We start from the raw sequence: 18,357 nt of genomic DNA on the forward strand, positions 1-18,357 counted from the left end.
CGCGCCTGGGCGCTCCCGGAAACCGGGCGGGAGGGTGCGAAGGGGAGGCGGGCGCGGCCCGGCCCGGCCCCGCCGCGGGAGGCTCCGCGCGGCCCCGCGCTCAAGCGCCCGAACGAGTCACCGGGCGCGGCGCGGCGCTCGCCTCGGCGTCCCTTCCTCTAAGGGAGAGGGAAGAAGCAGCAAGACTCWTCAAACTCACCTCTTGCTCGGCAGAGGTGGGGCCTCCTTCCTCCCTGCCGTGGATCGGCTCGCTGCAGAGGAGGAGCTCTCCCCACACACCTGAATTTACGCGGTAGTAAATTTGATTGATACGGGAAGAGCAGGAGGAGGTGGAGGTGCTTCCTGGAAAAGGGAGTAAGCCCCAACTAGCGGGSAGTTCGTAGGGAACCCCGCAGAGAGAAGGCGCCTGCAGCCCCTGGCGGCTCCTTCGCTCAAAGTCAGGAAGGATGAAACCATCACTTGTCCCCTTCGCAATAGCTCCCAGGGTTGTGGCTGCACTGACGTTCGGTGGAGAGATATCGTGTGGGGTGAGAGATGCGTCTACTGCCTRTCACCCGACCTTGCATCTCCACAACTCGATTCAATGTGCTTTCCTGGCCTTACACACACCTCACATCACCCAAGGGGAAGCGTATGAGATTTTGCTTATCAGATAAAATGGTGGAAGGCCACAAGCTGTGCAGTGATGGACCACAGTCCCACCTGGCAACGCTCCYGTAATTCGGTGCTCTAACGCTGCTCCATACCCTCCGGTGCCAGGCCCAGCATGGGCCTGCGAAAGCACTGTGGAGGTGCGAGTGATGAGATGCATGTGGCAAAGCAGGGAAGAACAAAGCAGAGGTCAACTGAGCATCATTCGGAATATGAGATTTGACAGCCATGGCCACAGCAAGACAACCCAGCCGTGCGAGGTAGGCTAGCGTCCTCATTTCCCATCTTGCGGAGAGGAAGCCGAAGGAAAGCAAAGGGAAATGGCTGGCCCAAGTCAAAAACAGAACCTGGAGCACCTGACTGACGCCTCTGCTTTGACTGTTAGCTCACTGTGTTTCCCTGGTATTTTCCCTACATCCAAACTCAAGTCATTGCTTTGCAGTTCTGGATACAAGATTTTTTGTCTTCTTTCTAATCTGTAGTTGCCTAGGGAGACAGTCTGTCACCAGGAAGAAATGAGCTCGAAGAGAAACTGCCTATGGAAGCACACACCGGACTCCAAATGGAGGTCTACATCGTTCTTCCAGCTTTGCTAGTGGCTTGCCATCTCTGCCAGTTCATATCCTTAGGTCTAAATTTCTTTCCTCACCTGTAAAATGGGAACAGTGATGGTGAGCTTGCTTTCTGGGCTCCAGAAAGGCTAACAGAAAGCATTGCATACAGCCATGTATTTTATGATGACCAGTGTGTCTTTAAAGCAGCTTTGAAAAAAAAAATTCCTCTTTAATGTTTCCAGCTGCTTCACGGTAGGATATTTCAAGTCAGATATTGCCCAGAAGTTAAACCTTCTCATTTTTGACCAATTGCACGATTTTATGTTGTATCTTACATGTCCTAGTTTGTTTTTATTACTAGAACTTCCATATAAACACTTAATTTACAGTCCTATATCTACATTAGAATAAATAAGGTTAGCAAGTTTGGGGTTATATTTTGTCTGCCAACAGTCTGTGGTATGCGCAGTGGCTGAGTGTCATTTCCTGTCCTCAGTTTYGTATTATTACAGGACCAGGTCCGAGGCCTGAAATGCTTTCAAGACAGCTCCGTTGCAAGCTGGTATGTTCTGACTGTTTTTACGCTCCAGCAGCAGAAGACTTGACTTCTAAAAGTACTTTTCTTTATTAAAACTCAGTTGTCCCAAGGGCTCTTTGTGAAAATAGCTATATATCACGAAGACTATGATTTGTTTTGTGTTACAGTAGTGACTTGAGTCCTCCTCAGCTCTCAGGCCGTTGCATCAAGCGCCGCATACACGCAGAAGAAGAGGCAGACCTTCACCACTGAGTTGGATTCCCCTCTCACTCATGCTGGTGTATACCGTGACACTGACGTAAAACAGAGAGGAGAACCAGGCCCGCTTGCTCCAATAAGATGAAGTTAGAAAAATTTCACAGCTTTAAAGTCATTTCCTTGAATCATTTTGACAAATCTGTCTCTCTGACTAAACTTTCTCAGGGGAATTTCCAGGAAGAGAGGGAAAGATCATCCAGGGCCAGAGCACTCGCCGGAGAYGTGGCTGAAGTACTCGGACTGGCTCCATCCCATTGGAGACTCGAATTTGCGTCTTCACAGTCAAGCTGTCCATTCAGCCTTCGTTGTACCTGCTCTTCACTAACAATTTGAAAAGCTTCAGGACAAAAATAAATTCTGAAATCCCATCTTTCCGCAGAGCTCCACCACTATTTTCCAATAACTATTTATTCAAAGAGACTGCATGCAAATAACCCTGCACTGATGATCCCAGTAAAGAAGTACACAAGACACTTAAATTTCAGCCTATGAATATATGAGCTCTTGCTAGTTTTACACAGGTGAGCAGGGCCATGAATTTGAATTAAATGATTATACGTAGGAAGCTGGAAGGCCATCTCTAATGTTTCTAAACTATCACATTTGTCTGATAAACCTCCTGGCATATACTAGCCTCCTGTTCTAAATGATAGGATATATTTTTTTCTTGAAAAGCGGCTTCTTGCAGATAGTCAAAACTCTTTCCACTTGACTGATTATTTTGATTTGCTGACTATTTGCATTAGCTGTTGCATCCTTGAGAAGCTTCACAGCCTTCTTCTTCTAAATTATCCTGACAAATCGAAGCATTACACAAAGTAATATAAAAAMCAAGGGAATACTCATGCATGCATCTAAAGAAACAAAAAGAACAAATACATTTTGTTGCTACGTTTGAATAAGAACAGCAGATAAGAAATGGCCAAAATATTCAAAACTCTTGCCATTTTATTACTCAGCACCAAGAGATGAAACACTTCTCCAGAACACCTGAGGAGACAACTTACYGTAGGTTACGTTTCCTAAAGTCCTGATGATCTTATAGTTGTTCTCCAAAGGCAGCCCTATTTAAAGGCCACCAAGGGCATACATAGCCCACCTGAGGAGGTGACCTCAAGGCCTCAGAAGTTGACAGAAGTTTCAGATTTGAATTAATTCAGTCTTTTCCCCACCATATGCCCAGAAACTCCTGTCAATTACATCCCTTTGCCCTGCCATTGTACTTTGCAGGACGGACAGGGTGAGGGCAGAAACACATATTTGGAAATGTGTAACTTCATTGCTGTCTGCTTTCAGTTACGTAACTTCCATCATCTCAAAGATGCAGCCACAATAAGAGCGTAAGTTCTTCCTATTCATTCAAGTTGACACTATAAATAGTCTGCTGTGTTTAGTCGCAGAGCACAAAATGCAATGCTGGTGGGAGAAACAAGATTAAAGCAGTAATTTAAAGAAAAGCTATTTTTCCTCTGATTATAGAACTGCTGAAAGAACTTACTATCTTGAAGATCAGTGACTGCTTTAGGCCTTATCCATTCTAAGCCAAGTGTAAAGTTCAGAAACCTCTTGTAAACAGCTTTTAAACTATTAAGAGCTTGCACATTTATAACGCAGTTCAGTCCAGTGGCACCACATTTTCAGGCATTTGCTATCTAAGAGCCATGGCAAAGCCTCCAATACACAGCAGATTCTATTCCTTAGGTGAAAAATAATCCCTCTCATCTAGCTTCAGACATCTACATCTGAGCCAACRGTGTAGACTTCCTATATAATCAGTGCACAGAAGCTCCTGGGGTGCAGTTCCCCTCATAGTATTGCAGACTTCTACAGTAACTCAGAGTAATTGCTCTCTAACAACGCCTATTTCCATCTATGAATKATAGGGGTGGTTTAGAACTAAGTCAAGTGAGATATTTAAAGTTAAGTGATACGAATCGCACTCTTCTTCCTTCCAGAAATGCTCAACATGACTGATCATGCTTATTTTGGTTCGAATAGGTTAGACATGCATTTTAGATGTGTTCTTGTCTTAAGGCCTGACTTTGTTCTGTTTCACTGAAGAAAAAAATTACACTGTTGGCCAGGATTCAACAGGAGGAAGATTTGGCTCCAGGACTGTTCAGGGCAGTGCATGTGGCTTGCACAGTGCAACTGGAAGTGCTCTGAAAGGCGGCTTTCTACTGGGTTGACTACTGTGCATTCCTACACWTTGGTTGACATAAAAGAGTGTGTGGGTGGAAATAGATTGAAGGATCATGGCAGTTTTCATTCATTACAAAGATCAAGAGGAACTTTTACTGCCTTTTTAGTATATTTCCTATATTTAGTGTATTAACTGTTATTTAGACTTCAGCCATCAGTATAATTTAATCGTTAGCACCGTCTAATTCCTGTTGTTCTACATTTTTAAAGTAAACTTCCTTGCAGGAATAGCAATGATTCTAAGGAACATGAGACAACTCCACACAAGTACAACACAGTAAAACAGACCACACTGCATAACCAAAGAAATAGTATAATTTTTGTTACAAGGAATTTTCCCTATCCACCAGCCCAAAAGCAAGTGAATTTTCAGAGAAGTCCAGCATTCAGTAAGTGAAGCCTTCTGCAATTTTGTCCTCTGATACAATTCTTGCCCAAGTGACCTACATAAGATCACACTAGCAGTGGAGAATTTGGAATAGCTCTTTTTTAGCCAGTAGATTATAATCAATCTTTTCATATGTTGGTTGACAYCTGCACTTTCAGTGTCAAATATCTTTCAAATAAGCATGACAAAATAACAAAGGAGGCTCAAAATATGGAGAGGCTGAAGGGATATTGGGCACTAATGAGTGTAACTTTTTATTCCTGATAAAGAGGGGAGAAAAAAGAAAAGTTAAGCAGTGGATAAGCCATTCTAAGCAGCCCTCCCATCCCAGCACAGTACAGCCTATTTATTTATTTATTTATGTCATTGCCCTGAAGTTTGTTGCTTGTCCGAATAAAGACTAAAGGTAAGGGTTGTACTTTGCTTAGTCCATTCTTTTAAGGATCAGGACAATTGATAGTTGCCCTGAGCCAGCCTTGCACTAACAGAAAGGACTTTTACACCCACTTGCCTCAAAGGCAAGTAAATATCACCAATATTTTGTTGACTGGGAAACTGAAATTGTGAGGAATTAACTTATCTTCCCAAGGCCCACATTAATTCAGCAGCACAGCTGGGTACAGAATCTAGGTGGCCAGACTCCGATCATTATAATGTTGTGCTTCCACTCAATTCATACATTTCTTTTTACATACATTCAAGTCAGAGAAGAAAGCCAGCTGTAGGTCTCCCAGCACAGTATACTCTCTTCATTAGATGAAGCTGCAACCTATTTCGTAAAGCCTCTGGTAATTCTCTAGTTCCTCTCTTTCTAGCTTAGTTTACCCTGGAGAAAATACAAGGGGAAGATGATCAGCAATAAGGAGCCAACTATGCATTTTTTCCAGTTGCCAAACCATCRCATATACCAGCAGCAGTAGTTTGCAAACCATCTGAGCTGTGTCCTCATGCTTTGGAAAACAAAATTACTTCTGGCTCACTGATAAGGATGATTATCTTTCACTGTATGTCAAAGGAATTATTCCCCTCTTCTGCTATTGCTCCAAGTACGTACCATCAGAATTTTCTCGCTGTTGTCAGGGGCGCAAAGATTCATTGTATTCTCTGGCTGAGTGGAATGGGGTTTGTAACAAATTGGAGCCATACTGTAGAGCATGAAAAAAGCAGGCTATTTTGCTGTTGTTTTGACCTGACACAAATACTATTTCAGACTGAATAGAAGCACCAGATGTTTCTAGTACTACAGCTACAGTGTGCAGGGCCTGTGGGAAGCAAGAGTCCCATTTCCTTTGGATAGATTGGAGCGTGTTAGAAGATCAAAGATGAGGGATGGGAGCCAAGCTGAAAAGTTTCCTATTTGTGGCTAGAATTGGGAGGGAAGAAAAAAAGAAGAAGAATTCAGTACCTAAAAATGAAGCTGTGTTTATTCAGGGAGAGGAGAGAGGAGGGAAGTGAGCTCCAATTTTGACACTCAGAGAAAAGCCAGGCCTTTAAAACGTCTTTAGTATTCAATGACTTGAGCTGTCTTAAACAGCTGGCCTGACTGCGGGCACCAACCACTGAGAAAACCGAGYCCTGCCACTTTGGTTTCTCAGCCTTTAATTCTCCAGAAAAGCAAGGCCATCTCCAGAAAGGGCACTGACACTGTTATTAAATAACACAGGGCTCCCTACCTCAGAAGGTCTCAAAGCGCACAGGAAACAATCTTCATACACTTTGTAGGTGAGAAAAACATAAAGAAGTCCACATGACTTGCAGTCCCATGCAGCATCACCTACAGTCTCCTAATTTCCGGTCACTAATCTAATCAATAAGCCAGCTGTTCCCAATGAACTACGTACTCTGAGCGAGGTGTAAACTGGTTAAAATTAGGGCTCTGTTAGTGAGCTCTGTCAGAGCTGTGCTGGCTCCCTACTGAGGTGTGGAATAATGGCAATATTCTTGTGCAAGGCAGAAAGAATATGGAAAAGTTGGGAGCCAATCCACAGTACAACTAGCTGCCCTCTACTTCCCCCAAACATGTATGTTTTTAATTAAGGACAGGTTTCAAGCAAAGACCCTGAGTGATCTAACTTAAATACTACAGCARTGGGCATAATGTAAATACACAGCTCAAAACGCACAACAAATCCTGTTTCAGCACTGATGCAGGGGAACGGGCTGCCGTCTTGCCTCTGGGAGAGCGCTGCATGGCGATTTAACTGCCTTTTGTTCTCTTTCCACAGAAAATGGAATTGCTRTTTCCCATGCTATTCTGGAGCAGAGGAACTATTTGCCATACATTAGAATTTCAGTTTTCCCGCCATGATATGTTTTCATCATCAACTCATTCAACCATCCACTGAGTCCAGCTGTCATTTGTTAGAAAGACATTAAAAGGTTTGAAGAATCAATGTGATGTCTTTATAAGGAGATTACTTCTTTATGCAGTTTTGCTGTGACAGCCGCAAGATACCCCAAATGACCCGACTCTGTGATCAGATATTGCTACAGTGATTGCCAGGGGGCAACATGACTCCCAAAAATCTTACTAAAATGGATACAGAAAGGTTGAGAAAGCCAGATCTTCTGCCAGGTGTTTCTTTTCATTTTAGAGTATTTATTATGGAAAATCCTTTAGAACAYGTATTTTGTCAGTCAAATGCCATGATACAACCCAGATCCAGGAACTCCGCACACTTTTTTCAGTTTCCTGCTAATTTAGTTCTACGAATTGCACTATATAAATTGCATTGTGTGTTCCCATAAGAAAAAATCACCACTTTAAAGCTGCCAGCATGGCTTCCTGTAGAGCACTGTACTGGGACACATGAAAATTAGACACATATAAATAAAATCCAAGCATTGGTTAACTTCCTGGAGATGTCTCTGAGAACCACCAAAGCAAGGGGTTCCTGGCCACAAGGGCTGAAAGCCCRTTTTGTGCATGAAAAAACTACAGACAGCCTGGTCTGTTTTCAGCCCCTCTCTGCGAATGCGAGGGATCGGTCACGCAAGCATGCATCACAGCCCTAGCTTTAGGCAACGCAAACATACTGGGTGCGCCTCAGATTCGGCCAGTGAAAAACGGCAGCATCTTAGTTGTGAAGATACAGCAGAACGAATGGAAAGGAAGGGAAATGTGTATTCCTTTACCTTTTTCAGAAGTAAGAAAATCTGAGGAGAGTGGCTACAAATATAAAATTAAAAGATGGAAAAATGCATTTAAAATAAGTTAACCTGTGGAACTCAATGCCAGGAGATATTAAGGATAATTAAGATAATTATATTGCAGCTGTAGCTATGTTAATTAGAATTAAAATTAATAAGTAGGAAACAATCCTTAACTTGGTTAAAAATAAACTATTTTGAACCTATTCTGTAATTGTTGTTTTCAGAGTTAGGCTTGTATCTCCTCCCTTTAAACCTATGATAGAAGTCAGCTTCTTAGAGGGGATGCTTGCTTTAATGGACTTTTGGTGTCATCCAGTAAGCAATTTGTCTGTACCTTTTATTTTATATTCTTTATATTCTCTAYGGTATATCTAAGAATGCTTGTGGCAAAAGAACAGAAAAAAGGGTATCTATTGAAGGAAGGAAGGAAGATACTAATAAGATACTTCTTTTTTGTGGAAAAGACYTAAAAACATGAATTAAGCCGTGTCACACATCAAGCATACAAATTGAATATATTGCTATTTCTAAAGAGGAAAAGAGAGAGAGAATGGGAGGGTGGAGAGAGAGTGAGATTTGCAAAACTAGGCTCAAAGTGTCATGGAAACAGCTTCCCTCTCAACAGACTGAAAATTTCACTTCTTGCTGCATATAGGTTAGCATGGCAGAGAAATCTACCCACCTACATACCATACCAAATATACAATTTAAGCAGATTATAAATACCGACCAAAGTCTRGAAAACCTAACAAATGATTAAATCTCATTGTTTTCTTTTTGCCACTGCGCTTATTTTAAGAGATTATAAATACTTTGCGACATCAAGGTCATAATAGAAAGCCATGACCGTATTGCCATTCCAGAGAAAATTGCCTTTCAAATGACATACTGCAATGACCTTCAGCTCTTAATAGTCAAGGAATTCAAGTCAGACAATTTCTGCACTTACAGCCCCCAGCTAATGCAGATCTCCCTTCGTAAGGCTGACTGGACTGATCCGGGGAAGAACAGCCAAGGGGATGTGCAGCGCAGGCTTCTGTCCTGCCATCACTTACATAGAAAATTAACAGAATACGAGATGTTTACCCCTGCACGCTGATAGCACTGCAAACTTGCAGGCCAGTTTCACTCTCCCTATTCTCACAGTGCAGTAAGTGTATCACTGTATTTAAAGTTCAGTTTGTGCATCTGGTAGATTCGGAAGAACATAAGCCGGTCAATCTGGGAGTCGATGAAAATAAACTTCAGTCTTATCAGAAAGGATTCATTCCACCTTTACTGCCTTAACTGCATGATTTTAAGAGGTGTGGAAYGCATAAAAGAAAGTGGTCAGCCTTTAACACAGAAGCAGACCTGTCCCACAACAGCTCTTGCATCTGTTATCCCAGGAACTATGGCCATAACTTGCCGAAGCCATAGATTTAGCCAGGACATGCTGTCACCGAGCTAGCTCTCTTGGAAGCCAGAGACTTTGATCTCTGCAGCAAAAGCTTACTTTCGATCCTTTACTATCTCTGCAACCCTCAGGCCTACAACGGATCATCTTAACAGACCAATATGAGAGAAGCTTTTATCCCTCTCTGCAATGAAATGACGCCCAAGCACCCAGTCCTGGGAAGTACTTCACGCTCCCAGCTTGTTGATATCAAAGGGAATTGGGGCCCTAATTTAGCAAAAGTCTTAAGTGCAGGTTTAACTTCACATATAGGAGCAATCCCTGTGAAACCTATCAGATTAGATAGATCACGAGATTCAAACCTGTACCTCTGTGCACTGTGGCTTGCAGGTACCTGGCCTTCCACGCATTACGTTGTTTTGAGGCAGCAGAACACAGCTGCAACAGGATGCCACTAGAGACATCACTAGGATTTCAGTCTGAAAATCCTTTATTTCCTCAGGAAAGCTCTGCTTTACTGCAGCATCTGGATTTACAATAGCATTCCTGCCTTTTAGCTGATTTTCCAGCTGTACTGATTGAGCCATAACAAAGCCAAAGGCCCTTTTCAATGTTATATTGACCGATGCACTGGGCAAAGAAAGTCTGTTTCTGACTGCTGAGATTTTTTTCAATTATTTCCATATAACTCCAGTTCTAATAAACCAAGTTATAATCTACAATCCTGCCAAATGAGGTGTCTGGCTGATGTGTACTGCTTTCACACAATATGCACGTATCTATACGCACTCTGCAYTCTGTAGCACCTTTATCATATCCATTTTCAATGACAACATCATTCTAAGATAAGATTCACCAAGTAGAATTGTTTGTATATTATAATGCATTGAAACAAGGGACTTTCATGAAGGGCATTTTGCTGTATTCTAGTTGTACTGTGTCAAATCCTCACATTCACTAACACCTAACCCCAGTGAAGCAGCTGACTGATAAATTGTACAAACCAAACAGTTTTGAGAGCTGCTATATTAATTTTACAGCAAAGACAGTGTACAGCTCACAGTCCTATATTCCACTCCAATCTGGCTCCAAAGCTGAAGTAACTCAGTGAAGTTGGCATTTGCTTTACTGTATCGTCAACCTATGGGAGATGAACTTCTGAAAAAGCAGAGAAAGTCAAYGGCTCAAGCCTAACACACATTCAGCCTAACAATAGCATATGAGATTTGCTGGGCTTTCAGCACCCTTTTGAGCTGGTGTCAGCATACACTTCAGGGGATTAACTAAGAATTCACTGATCAGATAGAAAGGGTTGCCACTGAAGAACAGTATAGTCACAGAGGACTTAGAGAGCATTCAAGTTTAGATAACCCTATCTGCTTGGGAAGCAGTTTACCTGATTAAGAATCCTCCTCTAGTACAGTGATCGTACAACTCTACATTCATCTGGGTAAGTACAAAAAAAAGGGGAATACAGGGAAAAAATCCTCTGGTCACCACAGTCTGAAAAGTGAACATAAGCCCACGATGTGCTCTGTTCAATAGATACATCATGGACAATTTCAGTTCAAACAAACATTTAAATTCATCAGAGTTACAAACTGTTTCAAACAAGGTATTACAAAGGAAGCCGTTCCTCCATATCAACTACAGACAGCACTGCTTCAGTTGGAAACAGTCAATAGATTAAACCCTAAGGCCTGGAATTGTTTCCTCTCTTCTCCAGTCTCTGTGTATGCAAGGGAGGAGGCATCAGCAACCACAGCATTAAAAAGCAGTGGCCACACCAGCTGGCAGTGGTTTCCTCCCTTCATGGCTCCTGAAGAACAGCTCATGTTTTATTCATGAAAAATGAGGCCTCTGGAGGACTAAGCAAAAAACCAGGAAGCAAATATTTCTTGGGGACACCCAGTCACAGTCTGGCAGATGTCCAAGACATCAACAATCAGAGGACAGAGTGGAAGATGGAGGCATGAAACTTCCCTTCCGAACAGCCTTCTTGTGACAGTAAGAAGGAAGCTCACAAAGGGCAAACGGCATTCTGAACGTCACTTGCAGACACCCAGTGGGTGCAGCAGAAACAAACTCTCCTCACATCCTGCAACAGAGGTCCATCCTATCGAGTCTCCAGGGAGTCACTGCACTGCAAGGGAAACGCATTCTCCGGGGTCAGTATGGAGGCAGGACAGGACAGGATCCCTCCAAGCCCACATCTGGGCTCAGAGCGAGCACCTTCCTGGGAAAATAAGAGATCTCATCTACTTACGTAGCCGGACAGTCTTCTTCCATTTCTTTGTGTCCCSAATAAAGCAGTGAAAACCACCCTAAATGTCAGCGATGAATATCACAACCTCCTGTAGTCCTTCACTTTCCTGACAAGACTGATGTAAAGCTGCAGATGTCATTTACAGGCCACTAATGGGGACAACAGGAGTGTCCTGTAAATTCTAATTGTTTGCAGAGGAGCAACCATCAGTCCCCTCACAATTCWAACCTAACACTTACACAGAACTGGCTGTTGCTAGTTTCTTAAGCCTTACCATCAGCGTGAATGATTTCTAAACTTTATTTTTCACAGGACACTATAAAAAGACCTTTCAGYACAGAGAAGCCTGGGCTGCTTCTTGCAGATTTCCAGAATCTGTAGAAGAGGGAAGAAGCTACCTTCTTCCTGAAGATGCATACTGGTGAAGCTTTGTCCACTGAAAACTACAAAAGATATGTAGCATTTTACATTAACATCCATCCCCCCCCTTTTTTTTTAATTACCACCTAATGAACATTAGCCCTCAAAACATCTTTCCTACTGGGCTGAGTAAATAAGAAACAGGTCATACAGAGATGGTCAGAATGAAACGAAGGGAAAAACAAGACAATAAAAAATTCACTTCAAGAGAGGCAGAGAACTGAGTCCTGGGATGCAGCAGCCACTATTCATTTAATAATGCCAACATTTTATATGCAAAGCTTTCCTGAGTGTCAGTAAAGTATATAGATTAATAATGGAATGTGGTAGAGTAAGATGAAAAATAAATTAACATCTAACGTGCCCTTTATGTTGGCCAATGTGGGGGGGAAGAGAAGGAAATCACCCTTTCAGTGCAAGCATTGCTAAAATTACCTTTGCAGAAAGAAACTAAAGGAAAAAAAAATCAACAAATAAACCCCCCAAACCTAAAGAGATACCAATCTAAATTCTGGTTTTATTTAAGTCAGTGGGAATTTTCTCTTGTTCTACCATAGGACTAGGACTTCATTCATTTCTCTCTTTAGTTACCTTATTTATTTTGAAAAACCCAYTCAAATACACCTAGCTGCTTCAAGTATGTGAATGCTCAAAGCCCATTGGAAATTGAAGCTTAAGCAGGCAAACTCTTAGGTGRCATCAGAAACCTAAGCCTTCAGGGTCGACATGTTTCTCTGTTCTTCAATTACAGTCAGTTTCTCCCCTACCAATATATTCATAAATATCTGCAAAAGAGATTAGGAAAATTAGGAAGCTGATTATGCAGTTTCTACACAACCSAAGTACTCTCAGACACTTTCGGATGCATGAAACAAAGGAGACGGATACYAAGCTTCTCTCTTCCTATTACAGTTAAAGCTGCTTTGAGCAAGCACAGGTAAAAAATATATATATCAARGAGATATATAAGTTAATGTTTAACTTTGATTAGATTAAGTCTGTTACTTTGATATACCATTAAAGCAAGATTTACTGGACATTAGACATGACAGGCAAGCAGTTCGGTTTATAAAGTCCTATATTCTTGCATAGCACTTAAATGCAATTTCAATGAAGTGACAAACTACTCCGCTGCTGAAGTGGAGCGCTCCCTACACTGCAACTTAATAACCCTTTCTGTCGGATTGTTTTTCAGAGGAGCAACACCTTACAATGGGKCAGTAGAAAAAGCGCAATTTGGCAGGTGTTCTCATGGGAGTCACTACACACCTAAAGATACTTAAACCTGACTGTATTCAAACTTACAGGCAAATCTCAGCTACCCAGTAAGGCCCTTTCTGATACAGTTCCTTCACTGAGAAGGGGCAAAATGGAAAYCCAGATGTCTTTAATGCAGGAAAAAAAAAGTTTTCCTTCCCCTCTCATTTCTTAACAAGARTTCTTCTGTGATAACTTTGATTATTGCTAGTGCAATAATGCACTAATAGTGAACTAATTGCAAATGGCTTGAATGGGAGATTGCAYTAAACCTCATTAAGGCAAGGGAAATTTAAGGAAACAGTCCTAAATTTAGGGAGTTAGCTGAGGTGGAAGGGATATGGATTCCATGGTTAATACCCAAAGGTTTACCTCCACAGGAGTGCCCATCTCATGTCTTATCCAAAAGACACTGGGCCGCTCCTGGCACCACGATGGACTGCTGCCAACTCAAACCAACTACAGAAGAATGATCCCTATTTCATGCAGCAACTGGGTTTCACTAGACTTTAACCCCATTAAAAAAGAACTAATCCAGCTTCACCTAGTAATTCAGGACCATTTCCTTTCATGTTCTGTCAGACCAAGAAAAGATTCACAGGTGATTTTCTCTTGGGACAATGAAAGTTCTGAATATATATTTTGGTGTTATACTTAACATAATCTACCTAYTCATCATTTAAATCCCAAATTGGTGTGCAGCTGCTAAAACCAATCTGGAGAGCATTAGTCCTATTTTCAAAGTATATCTGTGCAGAAACACACCAAACCTTTGGGAGAAACACTCACCCATATGCAGAGAGGTCTGAAGATAATAACYACAATCATCCTTTTGTTTGATTTTCCTCACTTTCTCTGTCACTGAAGCTCTACAATGCAGCTAGGAGTCCACCCTTACCTTAATCTTTTGCTAAAAGCCTTCTTTATACTTTGAGCACCTCCCATTTTGATTACTGCAGCACTTCCTTATGACATTTCTAAATCCATGCTCTGCAGACTTTAAAGAATCCAGAGTGCTACAGCCTGCTAATTCTTGGGTTCCTGATAAACAATGACATTATTATATTTTCATCTTTTACATACAGAAAAACAGCACAAATGGATTTTATTTAAGATTTATTTTGTTTCATTCAGCCAAACATCGACTCCGATCAAATTTTTCCCAGCGTTTAAGGGACTCCATGCAATGAAATGGATTGCATAATGTCATGCAGCAGTCAGTGGAGAATATTACCAGACTGCTGACGTAAGGAACATGCACAAGAAAGTTTAAATCCTGGATGCACTGAACAAAAAGTATCCTCCTATGATGGCTGGCTTGTGTTTGACTAAAAAAAAAAAAAAAAAAAAAAAAAAAAAAAAAAAAAAAAAAAAAAAAAAAAAAAAAAAAAAAAAAAAAAACTTGGTAGTAACTCCATTGCAAAATTCTTTCAAAATCTCTGACAAACTTTATTCAAATGTCAGTTCATATTCCCATTGTCACGGGAAAAGGAAACCACAGAGGCTAAGCGTTATGTCCAAAAACACAAATAAGGTGGTGCACTGGCAGAAGAGTCTACCTACCTCCATTTCAACTACTGGATGTTGTCATTCACTAAAGCTGGCTTAGCTGAGATAGTCCCCAGATCTCACACGGTTTTGCACAGTCCCAGGGCTGAGGCCTCAAGCAGAAGGCTCATAGACCACAGAGCCATCAAGATCCTTCCTCTTATGTCAGAGAGCCCCAGCAAGCCTCTCTCTGCTGCAAAATGCCTCTTGCAACACTTACATTTGGCAACAAATTCATGYACACAATTGCTTTCTCAGTATCCTCAGGGACACTGAAGGAGTCCGTGTCCTCCCCGGAGGCAGGCATTTATGCAAATAAAACTCCTTACATGGTTGAGGAAAGGGGTTGGTCCATGCCAGCGACAAACTGCAGGTGTGAACGGCCGAAGTGCTCACCCGGTCACTCCTGAAAGGATAAACACGTGACAAGCACAAATGAGCATTCTCTTCTCTAGCAGCTTTATCAACAGTGTTAATATCCAATATCTGCATTTGGGTTCCTAGAAAAATGTACGCTTAAAGAAGTGATCTTCTCTGGAGACAAAAGAAGTCTCGCAGAGAGTCTGTTCTTAGAACTGTCACGGGTAACCCCTGTGTGTCCTTTAACAGAGAGGTCCATACTCCCTCTACTGACTAAAGTTGTAACCACATCTCTGGTCTTGTCTTGAGTCTACGGGGTCTAGGATGTGCTTCTGAAAAAGAATGGACATTTCAACAACACTTCTAGCCTTAAGCAATCAAAAGCCAAGAGAGTAGGACTTGCAAGTCAGGGCTCTTGAATCTTGTTCTTGTATCATAAGCATTGGACAATTTACATTTATTCATGAACACAGGCATAAATATCTAAACATCTAAATCCATTCTTTTTAGAAGGTTATGGGAAAGAATTTTAAATATTTACAATATGATATCTTCCTGCAAGCAATAACCTGATATTGATCTTTGCATCTATCTTTTTTCCACAGCAGTCAATGGGCTTCAGTATGACTAGCCTGGCTTCCAGCAGTATAAGTTTACCAACTGCAGACTAAGACAGCAAGCTCTGCTACTGCTTGCAATTTCATGTGACAACATAAAAACTATGCAAGATACTTAAAAAGTAAAAAGAAATTAGAAGCCATAAATAAAAGTGCTTAGGTGATGGAGCTGACAGATTCATGTTATATTTACTCACATTACCTCGGTGAGCTGCCATTGCTCTACAGCTACTAAAGATGCTCACATGAGAATAAGGATGAGGCAGTGGCTACAGAAATAATCTAGATGTTAGTGTTCTGACAGAGCCAATGTGTGATCTTCACCATATTATTTAAGAACAAWCTTTAAACAATACACATAACATTAGCTCAGATCAGTACAAATTAACTAATAAATAATTCTAAAACAAAGTAAGTGTACCTCCCAAGGACATTCTACAGATGAACATATTAAAAGCTGGGGGGTGCTATGATGCTACAAGGACAAGTTAATAACCTGTGTATACTCAGAGAATCATCTCTGTTTTTTCTCTTAGAGCTCAAACACTGCAGCGCTACAGGAATCAAGGCCTCTGTCAGTCTGGGTCCAGACATGCCAAGCCCAGGAAACCCACTAACACAGTGATGCCATATATCTTAAAGCACCAGTCCAGCTTCCCTTCTAGCCTTCCCATCATTGCTTTCACTACTGGTATTTGTACCAGCTTTGCTTTATGYCTTTCAGTCCCAGTAAGCACACGATAAAATGGCTGATAGCATCAGAATTCATCCCACTCTCTCCGAGCTGACAGCATGAAAGAACGAAAGCAGGGAATAGTCTCATAGGGGACTGCAGACTCCGCATTTCACTGGCAGCAAGACCATCTGTGCTACGTGACCTACTTGTGGCAGCTGAACAACAGCGCACTGCAATAGGAGGTGACAGTTTTAAGCTAGACTGCAGGGCTGGTAGGGATGAGCAATGAGCAGCTTAAGGAATTTTGCACTTTCCCTAACATTGTCATTTAAGGTCTCAGCCCTTGGCCTTTTAAACCCACTGTACAGTAAGTATCAATATTAGTCCTATCAATAACAGTAAACTGTATGCACAGCATTAATCCAAATAYTGATCTCAAATATAAGACTATCATCATCTACCCCCAAAAAGATTGTGTACAAGATTTTTATTACTTTTCTGTAATGAATATGCAATACAGATACGTATTTTTCACTAATGACTTGCCTGAAGTCACTAGCTGCTTCTTTTAAGCTTTACTTCTATTGCCTTTTGATCCTTCACACACCATCATTTCATCACTTCACTCTTCGTCTTCTTTCTCACTTTTAGTGTCTTTGCTAGCCTCATCTTCTTCAAGATCTAACAAATCACCTTCAGTTCCCACCATGGCATACGATATACAGGATTTCTTAAATCCTTTGTACGATAACTTCTGTCTGACTCCCTGACAAAACCTGCTATACAGGCCTTCTTCAGTTTCCCCATAGGGGCTAGAGCATGAGCTCTTAACSAGAGCCAGTCTGAGAATAAAGACTCCAAATGGTCTTTGAAGGACACATTCCCTACTACATCAAGTACCTGCAGCTGGGTCATCATTGCTCACAGGACAATCACAAGATCTGTGGTCATTCTTTCTTTGAGTGCATCCAAGACAAGCATTCTTCTTGCTAACTAAATTGTTAGTGAAAATTGTGTGTCGGTACTGTAGAACAGATTAAATAAACCTTTTGTGTGTATGTTTTGGAGGGGCAGGCAGGAAGTAATTGTCTTAAATTCAGGATCATTCTCCTTTCAGGATGATACACTATATGTACTACATTCATGTGCATTCATGCATCTTTGATGATACATCAAAAGAGGTCTGCCTTTTCAGCACTGAATTTGGAATTCATTTTTTTCCTGAAYGTATCCTCTGATTTCAACAGAGGCTACATTAGCAATACTTCAAATTCTGGGATAGATGTTTGTTTGAAATTTCAGCTCAGGATATTGTGACATCTCAGCAAACTAGGTATGCCTATCCACAAGGCATACATCACTTAATACCCTTGTGCCCTCAACAAACACTTGTTCTGTGTTTGATGAACTAGAGAATTATTGTGGAAACGTGAGCAGCTTCTGTATATATAGCAGTGCACAGGACCACAGTGCTTCAGAAGACTGTGCTCCAGAGAAACRCATATTGCAACTGATTAGCAGAAACATATCACAAGATCTGTCGTCAGGCTCTCTGCAACAATTCTTATGAATGGTCTTTCTCACAGTCCTTTGGGTGCTTATCAGTAGTAATACTGCATGTATAATGGTAGAATTAATGCTGGCCAGGAAAATTGTATCTTATCTAGAGACTGGCACTTCCTAAGAGTCTAACAACTGCTTACTTTGGCAAGAAACCAAAGCATGTCCAGTGGGTTATACTGACAGACTTTTATGACCAACAGTGCTGTATGCAGCTGCAGTATTTCACTGCCTCATGTTGGTTGCTGCCGAATATTGCAGTAAGCTAAATCCAAAGACAACAGTAACACAGCAAGTCTGAAGTATTACTAGAACAATGCAGTTAGCCAGTATGCATGCTAGAAACAGTCTACACTGAAAAAAGTCTACACTGAAAAAAAACCCAACTGCCTTGTCCTCATAAGACACATAATTATACCTTCATTTTACTCTCCTACTATACCTCAATGGGTAAAATACAGCTAATTTAGACTGCCACTTAAAAGTCCGCAGATCACTTACAATTTCAYCCTT

The 18,357-nt window shown here is 41.4% G+C and overlaps 1 protein-coding gene across 1 annotated transcript in view; it reads right to left on the bottom strand.

Annotated features, from left to right (window-relative positions):
• Positions 1-15,067, bottom strand: part of CLIP2 (CAP-Gly domain containing linker protein 2) — a 98,817-nt gene extending 83,750 nt beyond the window's left edge. The window contains exon 1 of the mRNA XM_085314973.1: positions 14,961-15,067. The gene's annotated coding sequence lies outside the window, so the exon portion shown is untranslated. The remainder of the gene's footprint in view (positions 1-14,960) is intronic.
• Positions 15,068-18,357: the final 3,290 nt, after the last annotated feature.

This window comes from Rhea americana, unplaced genomic scaffold (genome assembly GCF_003343005.1).
Source record: "Rhea americana isolate MKP2758 unplaced genomic scaffold, rheAme1 scaffold_111, whole genome shotgun sequence".
Classification (NCBI taxonomy): Eukaryota; Metazoa; Chordata; class Aves; order Rheiformes; family Rheidae; genus Rhea; species Rhea americana.